This window comes from Xenopus laevis, chromosome 2L, assembly GCF_017654675.1.
Source record: "Xenopus laevis strain J_2021 chromosome 2L, Xenopus_laevis_v10.1, whole genome shotgun sequence".
In the NCBI taxonomy this organism is placed as follows: Eukaryota; Metazoa; Chordata; class Amphibia; order Anura; family Pipidae; genus Xenopus; species Xenopus laevis.
Genome location: NC_054373.1, coordinates 72,378,669 through 72,393,150, shown reverse-complemented (window position 1 = coordinate 72,393,150; position 14,482 = coordinate 72,378,669). Strand labels below are relative to the sequence as shown.

The 14,482-nt window shown below is 41.8% G+C and overlaps 1 protein-coding gene across 1 annotated transcript in view; it reads right to left on the bottom strand.

The window, feature by feature from the left end:
• The window catches only part of pkp1.L (plakophilin 1 L homeolog), a 56,938-nt gene that overhangs the window by 2,370 nt on the left and 40,086 nt on the right, over positions 1–14,482 (bottom strand). The window lies entirely within an intron of this gene.

Genomic DNA, 14,482 nt, shown 5'->3' with positions numbered 1-14,482 from the left:
GGAAGGGAGATCGAAGAGGGGGCCTAGACAGAGTGAAAATGGAGAGGCAGGTAGCGAAACTTGATGTGCTGGAGGGGGGGAGTGAGACATGACTGAGATCGAAGCAATGAGGGCCAGTATCTGAGGACTGACAAAGGTTTCATTTCTAGGGGATAGAGGGCTTAGTTTTGTTCGCTTCCATCTACTCTGCAAGATCCCCTCAATCCCAGCCTATCCCAAATGTGCCCAGGAACAACCTCTGCGCTGATCATCCCCCCAATTATTTTCTTTTGGAGCACAAGCCTTTCTGCTGCTGCTCTTAGAGAGCCTGCCCTGCCTGTGTTGCCATTGCATTAGAAGCAGCAACAGGGCTATTTGGCAGCCCGAGCACTGTGTCAGGCTGCAGCAGTCACTCAGCACTAAACAAGCGGCGCTGCTCCTAACAGGAGGGGGAGGGAATCGGCGCCATATAAGGTCAAAACTCCGCCTCCTTAGACGTCACGTCTGACAGCGCAGCTGCCCGTGGCTTAGAGTTTTGCCTCCCAGGAAAGGAGGAGTGTTCCGTGCTGCGTGTGCTGCTTGTGCTGCTGCGAAAGTAACATTTAATCCTGGCAGTCAGATGGGAGGGGGCAAGAGCGGAGGTAAAGCTGCAGGGAGACGGAAGTACTGAGCAGCGTGTCGGAAGTGCTGACTCAAATAAACGGTGCGTTCTGACGTCAGAACGCGCCGTTTATAGGGATATAATTTACAGTCTGGTCCCATAGGGAAATGACCAGACTGTAGATTATATATATATATATATATATATATATATATATATATATATATATATATATATATATATATATTTTTTTTTAATCTTTGGTTATTTAGAAGTGGGACCATCTTGCTTCTAATGTACAACCTAATAACAATGGCCCCCAACATTTTTGGGCTTGTTTGTTTAGTGCCTGCTGCAGCAAATATATTGTATATATGTATATATGCTGCGGCACATGAAAGCATGCTCCTGCCAAACTGAAGGCATTGCTGTTTTAATTCACAAGCAGTTACCTACAATACCTGGGAATGCAGAAAATAACTGCACTATAGAGGAGAGGGGGGGCATCAGTGAGAAGAGCAATTTAGAGGAAGATAATAAAAGTAATAACATAATATAAAAATCATTGGAAAAGTAGGATAATCCATAAAACAGATAGATAGATAGACAGATAGATGTGTGTGTGTGATGCTAAGGGTGAATGATTTCTATTAGATGTACCTAAGGTGCCCAACCACCTGTTTCTAGGGGGAAATGTAAAAAAATTGGCAAAGAGCAAAACTTTGCGAATAAAAATTTGTCTGTTGCAAAGTAATATTCTTCGTTAGGCTTTTATTGTATTACAAATCTGAATTGCAAATATAAATATTTTGTTGCAAAAAATGGTTGAAAAGATTTTATAACATACACTGTGAATGTTCCCAAAAGCAATTTGGTTGAAAACTTTGAGAGAGAGTCGTTGAGATCTTTAATCAGTCAAAAAAGGAGGAAACATGGTCACTAACGATTGCAAGCATGTTTGTAAAAGTTTTTGCACTAACAAAGCATATTACATTACCCCAGGAGCAGTATCCCATATCAACCAATCATCAAAAAGCATTTACTGATCATCTGTTTAAAAGCAAAGATCTCATTGGTTTGTATTGGTTACTGCTCCTGGGCAAACTTGTACCTTTTATTACTAATAAGGTATGTCTTTGTTTACATACTTTGAGCTCAGTTAATACATTTTAGCCAAACTGATCTGACAGTTTTGCTTCTGGTCCGATAAAATCTAGGTCTATGCATGCCCATTGAAAGAGGACCACATCTAATGCCACACTCTTTTCCTTTACTTGATCAATAACTTGCTCAGCTCCAATAGGTTAAATATAAGGGCAACGTGTACATGTTCACTATGAGCAAAACCCATTTTCCTATAAAAGAAAAAGAGTAACTCTCTTTTTAAAGGCAATTTTTTTAGGTTTTTTGAAAATATTTTTTACATATTTTGTTTCTCATTTAAACCTTTTATTACATATGAATTGAGGTGAAGCACACTATAATAATTGTTTATATTATATAATGACTATAACCTGATTTCTGTCAGGTTAGCTGAGCAAAATAAACTTTAGTTTCACTACATAAATTACTTAAATTTGGGCAGACTTGGTCCTTGATGGAGTAGCAGTGCGTAGTAAGAGCTCCTGCACATTAAGGCTCTACTTAATGGAGATTGGCCCTGAAAAGGCACATCAACAGAGCAGAGTGATAAACCAACACTCCAGCAACAAAAAGGGTAGAAGGAAAGAAGTAACCATTGATGCTTACCGAGTTCTATGGTAAAAAAAACTTCAGATATGGCCCAACACTCTGAAGACAGTCAAGATGGCGGCTCCGCATGTTCACAGATGCATCCACACTGGAGACTGCAAGTCCAAAACGCACACAAAGTACACACAGAGCAGTGCAATGTGCAGCCGACACAATATCGCTACCCGCACTTAAAGAATGTCAGAATTTCAAGCAGGCTTATGCTCAGACCAGGTGTAAGAAATTGCCGTCTTGATTTTGGTATTTTTTAGGAAAGCAGTTTTTCAGGGAACTTACATGAAGGCCTAATTATCATAACAAAGGGTTTCCTGTTACTACTAAATCCTATGTCTGCTGTGGGGAGAATAAATCAACTTACTGTATGCGAGAAAACTTGCTCAACAGGATGTAGGCAAGTTGGGGGTTTATCACAGCATCTTGGCAGTTGGGAGGGTTTCTGTTGGGGCAGGTGAGAACCCAGAATAATAGTACACTGGACAGAGGAAAAGGGGTAGGCAGCTGGGAGGAAGAAGGAGGCAGCTGGGGAGCTGGAGAAGCCAGAGGAGCCTGGGACAAGACAACATGATGATGCTTACAAGGGATGGGTGAATTTTTGCCTTGTTTCGCCGTAATTCTCCCAGTACAGAAATGAAAAATATTTTAGACGATACTAAACAACAGCTAGAACAGGTTAAAGTAATGCTTGCCTCCACTAGTTTCCCTTCTTTTCCTCCACCAGCCTATACTCCGTACTCAAACCCTGCACCCTACCGAGGGCGCGGTAGAGGGCGTGGCTATCCGCCCTACCAAACCTCACCTCCCTTTTTCACTTCCTACACTGCTCCTCCCACTCAGCCCACTTCCTTCTCTCCTCCTCCAACTCAACCCTCTACCTATACTCCTCCTCCTGCCCCGCCTACCTCCTATCCTCCCAAACCTCACCTCCCACCAACTCTACTGTTCCTCCCCCTCAACCCTCTTATCTTAGTTACATAGTTAAATTGGGTTGAAAAAAGACAAAGTCCATCAAGTTCAACCCCTCCAAATGAAAACCCAGCATCCATATCTATACTAACTATAGAGTTTAGTATCACAATAGCCTTTGATATTATGTCTGTCCAAAAAATCATCCAAGCCATTCTTAAAGGCATTAACTGAATCAGCCATCACAACATCACCCGGCAGTGCATTCCACAACCTCACTGTCCTGACTGTGAAGAACCCTCTACGTTGCTTCAAATGAAAGTTCTTTTCTTCTAGTCTAAAGGGGTGGCCTTTGGTACGGTGATCCTCTTTATGGGTAAAAAGGTTCCCTGCTATTTGTCTATAATGTCCTTGTAAAGTGTAATCATGTCCCCTCGCAAGTGCCTTTTTTCCAGAGAAAACAACCCCAACCTTGACAGTCTACCCTCATAATTTAAGTCTTCCGTCCCTCTAACCAATTTAGTTGCACGTCTCTGCACTCTCTCCAGCTCATTTATATCCCTCTTAAGGACTGGAGTCCAAAACTGAACTGCATACTCCAGATGAGGCCTTACCAGGGACCTATAAAGAGGCATAATTATGTTTTCATCCCTTGAGTTAATGCCCTTTTTTATGCAAGACAGAACTTTATTTGCTTTAGTAGCCACAGAATGGCACTGCCCAGAATTAGACAACGTGTTATCTACAAAGGCCCCTAGATCCTTTTCATTTAAGGAAACTCCCAACACATTGCCATTTAGTGTATAACTTGCATTTATATTATTTTTGCCAAAGTGCATAACCTTGCATTTATCAACATTGAACCTCATTTTCCAGTTTGCTGCCCAGTTTTCCAGTTTAGACAAATCACTTTGCAAAGTGGCACCATCCTGCATGGAACCTATAGTTCTGCACAATTTAGTATCATCTGCAAAAATAGAAACAGTACTTTCAATGCCCACCTCCAGGTCATTAATAACCAAGTTGAAAAGCAAGGGACCTAGTACAGAGCCCTGCGATACTCCACTAACAACACTGGTCCAATTAGAAAATGTTCCATTTACCACCACTCTTTGTAGTCTATCTTTTAGCCAGTTCTCTATCCAGGTACAAATACTATGTTCCAGGCCAACATTCCTTAATTTAACCAGTAACCTTTTGTGTGGCACTGTATCAAATGCTTTAGCAAAGTCTAAGTAAATCACATCCACTGCCATCCCAGAATTGAGGTCTCTACTTACATTCTCGTAAAAAGAAATTAAGTTAGTCTGGCAAGATCTATTACGCATAAAACCATGCTGGCACAAACTCATAGTATTATGATTTGCTATGAAGTCCAGTATCTTATCCTTTATTAACCCTTCGAAAAGCTTTCCTACCACTGACGTCAGACTAACTGGCCTATAGTTGTGAGGCTGAGAACGGGATCCTTTTTTGAATAGAGGCACCACATTAGCAATTCGACAGTCTCTCGGCACTATGCCAGATCTCAATGAATCCTGAAAAATTAAGTAAAGAGGTTTGGCAATCACAGAGCTAAGCTCGCTAATTACCCTGGGATGAATACCATCTGGCCCTGGACCTTTGTTAATCTTAACATGTTCAAGTCTCTTTTGAATTTCTTCATGTGTGAACCATGCATCATTAGTTGTATTACTAGAATTGGGACTGTTAAGAAGGAAACCTTCACTTACTGGTTCCTCATTTGTGTAGACAGATGAAAAATATGAGTTCAGAATCTGCGCTTTTATTTTGTTTTCATCAACCAGCTGACCCCCCTCTGATAGTAAGGGTCCCACCCCTTCCTGCTTCATTTTTTTACTATTAACATATTTAAAAAATAATTTTGGATTTTTTTTACTGCTTGCTGCAATTTCCTTTTCTATAGCAATTTTAGCTTACCTTATAGCATCATTGCATGATTTATTGGCCTCCTTGTACCTTATAAATGTTTCGGCTGTACCAGCTAACTTGAAAGCCTTAAAAGCACGTCTTTTCTTACCCACCTCAACACCAACGCTTCTATTGAACCAAAAAGGTTTTGCTTTGCAACGACGTTCCTTGCTTACAAGTGGAATATACTGACAAGTATATTTATTAAGCAGCATTTTAAAGACTTCCCATTTTTGTTCTGTTTAACCCTGTGAAAAGCATTTCCCACTTAATATGTTGCAGAGATGCCCTTATACTGTCAAAGTTTGCACGTCTGAAATTTAGTGTTTTAGTTACTCCCTTATAGAATTGCTTCTGCAACAGAATCTCAAAGGAGACCATGTTATGATCACTATTCCCTAAATGCTCACCCACACAAATGTTAGAGATGAGTTCAGTATTGTTAGTTATTACAAGGTCCAAAAGAGAGTTATTCCTAGTAGGTTTTTGAACGAGCTGGAATAAAAAGTTGTCATTCAGCATATTTACAAACCTACTAGCTTTTTCTGTCTTAGCAACCCCCATTACCCCAGTCTGGATAATTGAAGTCACCCATAGCAACAACTTGACCCAGCTGTGAAGCCGCTTGTATCTGCAAGAGTAGCTGGGCTTCATACTCGACACTTATACGAGGTGGTTTATAGCATACACCAATGATAATTCTTTTTGTTACCTTTTGCCCAGTCAAAATCTCTACCCAGAGTGATTCTACACCCTCACCAGTGCCAGCTATTTTTATTTCTTTAGCGCATGGCTTTAATTCAGGCTTTACATACAAACACACTCCTCCACCCTTTTTAATCCCTCTGTCCCTCCTAAAAAGGGTGTAACCATTTAAATTCACAATCCAGTCACATGTTTCATCCCACCAGGTCTCAGTGATACAAATTATATCATAATTTTTAGAGCATGCAATTAATTCTAGGTCTCCCATTTTACCTGACAAACTCCGTGCATTTGCCAGCATACAGCGGAGGTTACTACTTTTACTTTTGAAATGTGCATTACTTAGTGAAGAATTATACGTTAAGTTAGTATTATTCTGTTTTCCTTGTAACAGAGGGACCTCCTTAGCTGGTAAACTGTATGCCCCCCTCACTCCTCCCCCAGTTGCAGTGTTGCAATTTGTTGCTCTAGTGCTCTAACTTGAGCCTCCAAAGTGGCAATTTGCTCACAACCACCACAGAGGTAAGCATTTTGGATGCTCCAAATCTGCATACATATGGCAGACTGTGCACTGAGTCAGACCTTCAATCTTGCTAGCACTCATTATCCCAGTTACAGATCAAAACAGTAAAAAATAAAAATAAATATATAAAATAAAAATGAGAGTTTAGAACAAAACTTTTGACCTAGTTTGAACCTCCTTTAGTTTTCAACTCCAGTGTTTATAACTCCATTTACAGATCCCCCACTTAACGAGCAAACACTTAAGAGAAGCTAACACTAGAGCAAGCTCCACTGGAGTGCCAGGGGTTCTATTTATACAGTCTGTTCAGGTGCAACTAATCAAACCCCACCCCCTCAAACGGAGGGAAAACTGCAAAGTAAAGCAGGTTGTGACAAACTTGCTGTAAGCACACTAGCACACCAAACTTTGCTGTTTAGCACCCAAGACAGAAAAAAAACCCTTAAAAAAATAAAACCACAGTAGTTAAATATAAACCTTAATATAAAATAGCAGTTAAGAAATACTTATCCTTTTCAGATGATTTGTTTGCTTTAAGTTGCTTTAAACCTGTCAGCAGCCTGATTCAAACATCTTATCAAACTTATGCCCCGAACCCCCCTCCTAGACTGTTTTATTCCTGTCAGCAACCTGGTTACTTGGCCCGCAATTGCCTATTAGGGGCAAACTATCCTTAGCCCTAGAGCAGTGCAGTAGAGCCTGGGGCAAGTGTAAACCGAGATAATGCTGAGACGTCGAAACCCCTAAGCACATGGTTCTCCAGTTTCTTGCCTCATTGATACAGGGGCTTCCTGCTCACTACTGCGGTGTGATGACCATCCTCCTCACCTCCCTTTGTCAGGTCATACTATCTCTACTGTTGGTGTAAGTAACACTCCACAGCAGCTTCCGCTAACCCAAGAAGTATCTGTTCAGGTAGGACCTCTCACAGCAGTACATAGTTTCCTTCTTTCCTCAGACTCTCCTATAAATCTCCTTGGCAGGGACCTGCTTTGCAAACTCGGTGCTACTGTCTACTGCTCGCCTGATGGTGTCTACTTAGACATTCCTGCATCCTCTGTACCTGCCGCCACTGTCTCTTGCTTAACTATGTCTTTGGTACAACAGGAACAGGAATCCTGAGTCCCAACTTGCTTCCCAATGCCGATTCCCGAAGAGTCCTCAGACCCAGCCCCAATGACTTTACCTCCTGAACTCCTCACTGTCCCTCAACATGTGTGGGCTACTGCTTCCAATGATGTTGGCTATATGCCCATCACCCCTATAAAGATCCAAATTGACCCTTCCAAGCCTATTCCTCGAATTCCTCAATATCCAATTTCATTAGCCACTCGTGCAGGCATTGCTCCCGTTGTAAGAGACCTTATTTGCCGATTTGTCCAAGATCTCCGTGCCATTAACAAGATAGTAATCCCACGATCTCCCCTGTCACCGAATCCCTCTACCGTTCTCAGTCAAATTCCACCTGAGGCAACCCATTTTTCGGTGCTTGACTTATGTCAAGCCTTTCATAGTATCCCTATCAATCCTGAGTCTCAATGGTTGTTTGCCTTTACCTTTGATGGCCTTCAATATACGCACAGACGTGCGCCAATGGGCTTCATCGACTCTCCAGCCTTGTTCCAGGCGGCCCTCAAGGAATTTTTGGATACGTTCCAACCCTCCCAAGGCTCTGTCCTTTTCCAATACGTTGATGACATTTTGGTTGCATCTCCTTCCGAGGAGGCCTGTAAGACCGATACCCATGCTCTCCTATGCCATTTGGCCGCAGGAGGACACAAGGTTTCTCCTCAAAAGCTACAATTTTGTAAAACCCAAGTCCAGTACCTAGGTCACTGTATATCACAAGGGTTATGTCATTTGTCACCCAAGCAGGTCTCCCTCATAATCAATCTACCTCTTCCTCCTAATGTAGGTGCTCTCCGAACCTTGGAATGATCGGTTACTGCAGGTTTCCTAACTATTCCGAACTCACAAACCCCAATATGAGCTGCTCTCTCAGTCATCCCCTGGACGTTCTACCCCACTTATTCCCACTGAAGAGTTTGCTTCCAGCTTTTTCACACTCACTCATATGTTAACCATGGCACCTGCCCTTGGACTGGCTGATTATTCAAAGCCCTTTACCCTTTACTGTCATGAACTCAATTGCCATGCCGCTGGAGTTCTCACTCAAGCCTTCCTCGACAAGCAAAGACCTGTAGCATATTACAGTTATAAACTTGACCCCATTGCTAGAGGTCTTCCAGGCTGCCTGCGCTCCTTAGCTGCCGCTGCACTCTTGGTCGACAAATGCAGTGATGTTGTACTTTCCAGTGCACATGTCCTATGTTGTCCCCACTCTCTATTTGCCCTGTTCAATTCTGCACATACTTGTCACCTATCCTCTGCAAGACTATCCTGATATGAGCTGTCGTTATTAACCAATCCAAACCTGACCCTTAAGAGATCCTCATCACTGAACCCAGCCACTCTACTACCTACTGATGTGGCCTGCCTAGACGAAGATTCATTTGATCTAAACCACAACTGTGACTCCTTCTTAGACTCCATCCTGTCTCCACGCCCTGATTTAACAGACTGCCCACTTCCCCATGTTGACTTTGATCTGTTCGTAGATGGCAGCTGTTCCCGATCTCCTGATGGCTCGCTGTTAGCATCCTATGCTATTGTTCAGTCCTTTCCTTCCATTCCCAACACTCCCCCACCTTATCGATTCCGAAATAGTACTGGACTATTCTGCCCAAGCAGTTGAACTAAAAGCTTTGACTAAAGCCTGCACACTTTCAATTGGAAAAGATGTCAATATTTTCTCTGAAAGCGCATATTCTGTAGGTGTGGCTCATTCCTTCGGACAATTATGGAAAGAGCGTTGCTACCTCACTTCGTCTGGAAAACCTATTGCCCACCATAAGCTTGTTGCTGAACTTTTAAATGCAATACTGTTGCCTAATTCTGTAGCTATTATCAAATGTGCAGCACACACCAATTGTACTGATTATGTGTCCCTGGGTAACAATGCTGCTGACATTTCTGCTAAAGATGCGATTCAATCTTATTCCTGACCTACCCTAATTGCATCTGTTTCCATAGGTGCCCCGTTCCCTTTGTCCACATGACAACTAATGGCCCTCCAACAGAATGCTCCTCCCACTGAAATTGCATCCTGGATTCGACAAGGGCGTACAAAGAGTCCCAAAGGACCATATATTCGTGGCAAACTACTTGTTGCCCCAAAATCACTATTTCTCCACTTAGCCTTAGTTTCCCATAGTGCTTCACACTTGGGAAAAGGGGGGGATGATGCGAACAATTTCCCAATTCTGGCACACCCTTGGTTTTCTTAGAAATGCCACCTTGCCAAAGATATAAATATGTCCTGGTGTGTGTCGATATTTTTTCCAATTTGCCAGAAGCCTTCCCAGTAGTAAAAGCCGATGCTCACACCACAGCCAGACTGATTGTGAGAGAAATCATACTTCGCTTTGGGGTCCCACTACAAATTAGTTCTGATAGAGGGACCCATTTTGATAACCACCTCATGAATACTGTCTGTTCTGCTTTTACCATAAAATAATAATTACATACCCCCTACATGCCAGAAGCTTCGGGGCTTGTAGAAAGGACAAATGGCACACTAAAAGCTAAACTAGCAAAGGCTACCAAACAAATAGGGTGTTCCTGGGTCAAAGCCCTCCCTCTGGTACTCACATTGATGAGGTGCACTCCCACTGCAAAGCATGGACTGTCCCCTCATGAAATTTTGTACGGGAGAAAAATGAATACTAATGTTGCCATGACCGTCCCTACAGAACTCAGAACCTGTAGCGATGATATAGCACAGTACTGTATACAACTCTCACATAATATGTCTTTGATTAAATCACAGGTGCAAACTGCTCAGCCAGTGGAACAGCCATTGGAACCACATCGACTGAAGCCTGGAGATTGGGTATATTAACGAAACCACATCAGGAAATCCCCTTTGGAACCCAGGTGGAAAGGACCATTCCAAGTGCTACTTACATCACCTATGTCAGTGACCTGGATGGCATGTCATACTGGGTGCACGCATAACACTGTAAATCGTCAGTACCTCCAACTGCCCAAACGGTGCCAAAACAAGAGGTTGCGAAACCCCCAGTAAAGCCAAGCCCACCACTGACCAGATCTAGAGCACGACAACTCCAACCTACTACAATTGACGACAGTCTCTGCACGGACTGGCTGTAGTGGTTTGACCAGTGAGACATAGGAGGGTGAGTGTTTGTATGGTATAATTTTTCCTCCACAGGTGGCCATTCTGAGAGTTATCCTTTTCTCCCATATAAGTTTATTCCCATATAAGAATATTTGGCTTAGCATTATTTTGCAAGTAACATTTTAGCCAATCATGTATAACTCAATGCTTTTGGATTATAACCTGTAACCTAATAAATATCTGTGCAAGGGTCGAGACCAGCATAACATTCTCACCCGAGCTACTGAATGCTTGTATTCTGTATCTCAATAAACTTCCTTCTCTGATTGCAACATTGATAAGGGCGTTGGCTGAATCATTGGAAAGGTCTCTCACCGAGGTCCAGACCCAACAATGTGTAACTTTTAATATTATAATTATTGTTTAGTAATCATTGTTATACATTAATCAAGTGTAATCATTTATGTATAACAAGCAATTGATTTATTTTACAATATATCACTTTGATATATGCTTATTGGTGTGGATTCATTGTCTGCTTGCTCAAAAGAACCAAAACCATAGTAAGAGGGTTGAGGTATATATTATTATTAATATAATATATAAACTTACACAGGTTGGTGCGGTAAAAGAACTAAAGACAGAGCTCCACTCCATAGGGGAGTGTACTGACCACCTAGAAGGTAAAGAGCTTGTCATGGCACACAATGCGATAGTGGATACAACACATGCATTAGAGGAGAAAGTAGCCGGACTGAAATCCAAGCTGGCAGATTTGGAGGACTGAAATAGGCACAATAACCTGTGTTTTAGGGTCATATTGGAAGAAATTAAACAGGATGGCCTAGAAGTATATTTGCAGGCATTGTTTGAGGCACTATTACTGCATATTGGACACTCGATCATGCGGATAGACTAAATCCAAAAATGCACCAAGAACAGCCCCTAGGGACACAATTTCCCGAATACATTTCTTCCAGGCCAAGGAGCAAATACAACAAGCACACCACAATGCAAAGCATCTCCCAGATCACTACAAAGAGCTCAACATATTTGCAGACCTCTCTACACAGACAATACAGCGGAGAAAAGAATTTCAGCCACAGTTCTACACAACCATGGGATTCCCTACAGATGGGGATTTCCCACTAAGCTGATCATTCTGAAGGATAACAAAGCATACTTCGCGCTGTCACCAACAGCAGCAACAGTGATGCTGGAAGAGTTGAACCTTAGCGCACCTAGCACATCAAAACATTTATCACTTTCTTCTAAAGTTGGCCAGAGTTAGCAAACCACACCAACACCAAGCCATTGAGAACATCATCACCAACGCACTGTAATCAACGGAAAAGAGAAGTTTCGACCCACAAAAGTATCGCAAACTAAAGTACCTGTTGAAATCTTACCAAGAGTGCTGTCTATAGAGAGGAACAAAATTCAACATTTCTTAACACCAGCACCACTTGAGGAATGACAATGAACAGGAAACAGGTTATTCTAGTGTTATGAAAGTTCATAACTAAAACTATGGGTCAACTGGTTACATCTAAGTTAGTGAAGAGTTTATTAGTTTAAATTACTACATCCAAAGAACCAGGTACCAGTAACAAAAGGACAACATAGCAACTTCAATATGCCTTAACACTGCAGATGCTACTGCCTTCCACCACATGGGAGTACATATCTATTGCCGGTTAGCACCGGGAAAATGTACCAGCTAGCTATGCTACCCAGTTAATATTTTTAAGGTTACTTTTTTCCCTATTTTTTACTAACAATTTTGAAGACACTTCAATAATTATAGAATGTTTGTATTGTAACTCCATTCGACTATCACCCAGATATCCAAGGTACAGAGGGACATTAATAGTCAGGTGGGTCACCTCACAGCGGATACCAATAGACTAAAATGTATATAAAGCGTATGTCACTTAATGTACAGGGCTTAAACTCCCCATACAAAAGAAAAAGACCTAAACTCTGGAATGAAGCTCAAATTCAAAAATCAGATTTAATCTGGTAGCAAGAGACACATTTTAGAAAGCATGACCCAATACAACTCCAAAACTCTAAATATCCAGTTATACGAGTAGCTTCCATGCAAACTAAAATAGCTGGAGTTGCCATTTTAGCTAAAAATTATCTTGGACTGGTGGTGACAGATGAGTGGTGTCACCCAAATGGCAGAGCCCTTATTGTAGTAGGCTGTATAAAAAATGTAACATATACTTTGTTAAATGTGCATGTTCCAAATGAAGGTCAAATTCCCATTCTACACAAGATTTTCTCCAAACTGAGTCAAATGAAACAAGGATTACTCATAATGGGAGGTGACTTCAACCTTCCCCCAGATCCAACCATAGACACCACTAACTCTGCATACCTAACACAAGCCTCTAGAGTTTATTACAAAAGAAAACTAGCAAATGCCACTAAGCTCAGAAAGATGTTTCATATGGAAGGGCTCTATGACATATGGAGAACTCTACACCCAACAGCCACAGACAACACATACTATGCCCCAACATAAAAAAAGTATTCCAGGATAGACATGTTTCTCACAGACGCAACATTATTACAACAGACATCTCTATAGGATGGTCAGATCATGGTCTGGTGAGTGTGACTATTGAGCAGGAGATTATTACTGATGCTTCTAACAGACCCCGTTTTCGACAAGAAGATCCAGACATTTTCAGGGAAAATGACACCCCCAATATCACACAGGCCACTAAATGGTGTGCCCATAAAGCTACAATCAGAGGTCTACTAATCCAACAAAACAGTCGCCTTAAAAAACAAAGGACTCAAACAAAAAAAGACCTTTGCGAAAAACGGACCGCTCTCACAACCCTTATCAAAAAAAAAATCCCACAGGAAAAAGGGAGAGTCAAATACAAGACCTTAGAGACAAATTGAAAACAATAGACATAGTCAAATGTGAAATTGCAACAAACTACTTAGCTATACAGGTTAAATAAAAGAGCCAAATCCTCAATAGTCACGCTTACACACCGTGATACAACTCTTTACAACCTGAAAGATATAGCCAATACATTTGCAGAATATTATACCAATCTTTATAACCTTAAAGACAATGGTACCCTACCTCAGCCCTCTACAGGCCATTGAACAATTCCTTAACACCCTAAACCTTCCCAAACTGTCTGTAGAACAACAAGAACTGCTGAATGCACCCCTTTCTCTAACAGAAAAACAGGAAGCAATTAAGGCTCTACCCCTACACAAAGTGCCTGGCCCAGATGGATTCTCTAATGTTTATTACAGGGAATTTTCTAACCAATTAGCACCCCATCTCCTCCTCCTGAACCAAGAACAACAGGAAAAAGTGACATTCCCACCAGAGAGATGCTGACTGTGATTATCTCCACAATCCCAAAACCAGGAAAGGCCCCAGAGCTGGTCCAGAACAACAGGCCAATAGCCCTCCTAAATACAGATGTAAAGATATATGCCAAACCGTTAGCAACTCGGCTTCAATGAGTCCTGCTATCCATAGACCAAGACTTTGAGAGGGCTTGGGAGTACCAAATGTCAAGTAGGCTTTATTAAAAAATGACAGGCTACAGACGCCACCAGCCGTATGATTGATCTCATTCAAATAGCACAAAATACACACACTCCACTGTTGTTGCTTTCCTTAGATGCAGAGAAGGCTTTGATCAGGTGCAATGAAGTACTTCAACTTGGGAACCCAATTTACTAAAGCAACCTTAGCTTTGCCCTCAAACCCAGAAGCACAAGTAAATGTGTCAGGGTTTCTATCCCATGAATCTGCCCTCACAAATGGCACAAGACAGGGCTGTCCCCTATCCCTCCTAATATTTGATTTGACCATGGAACTCTTAGCCCAGAAAATAAG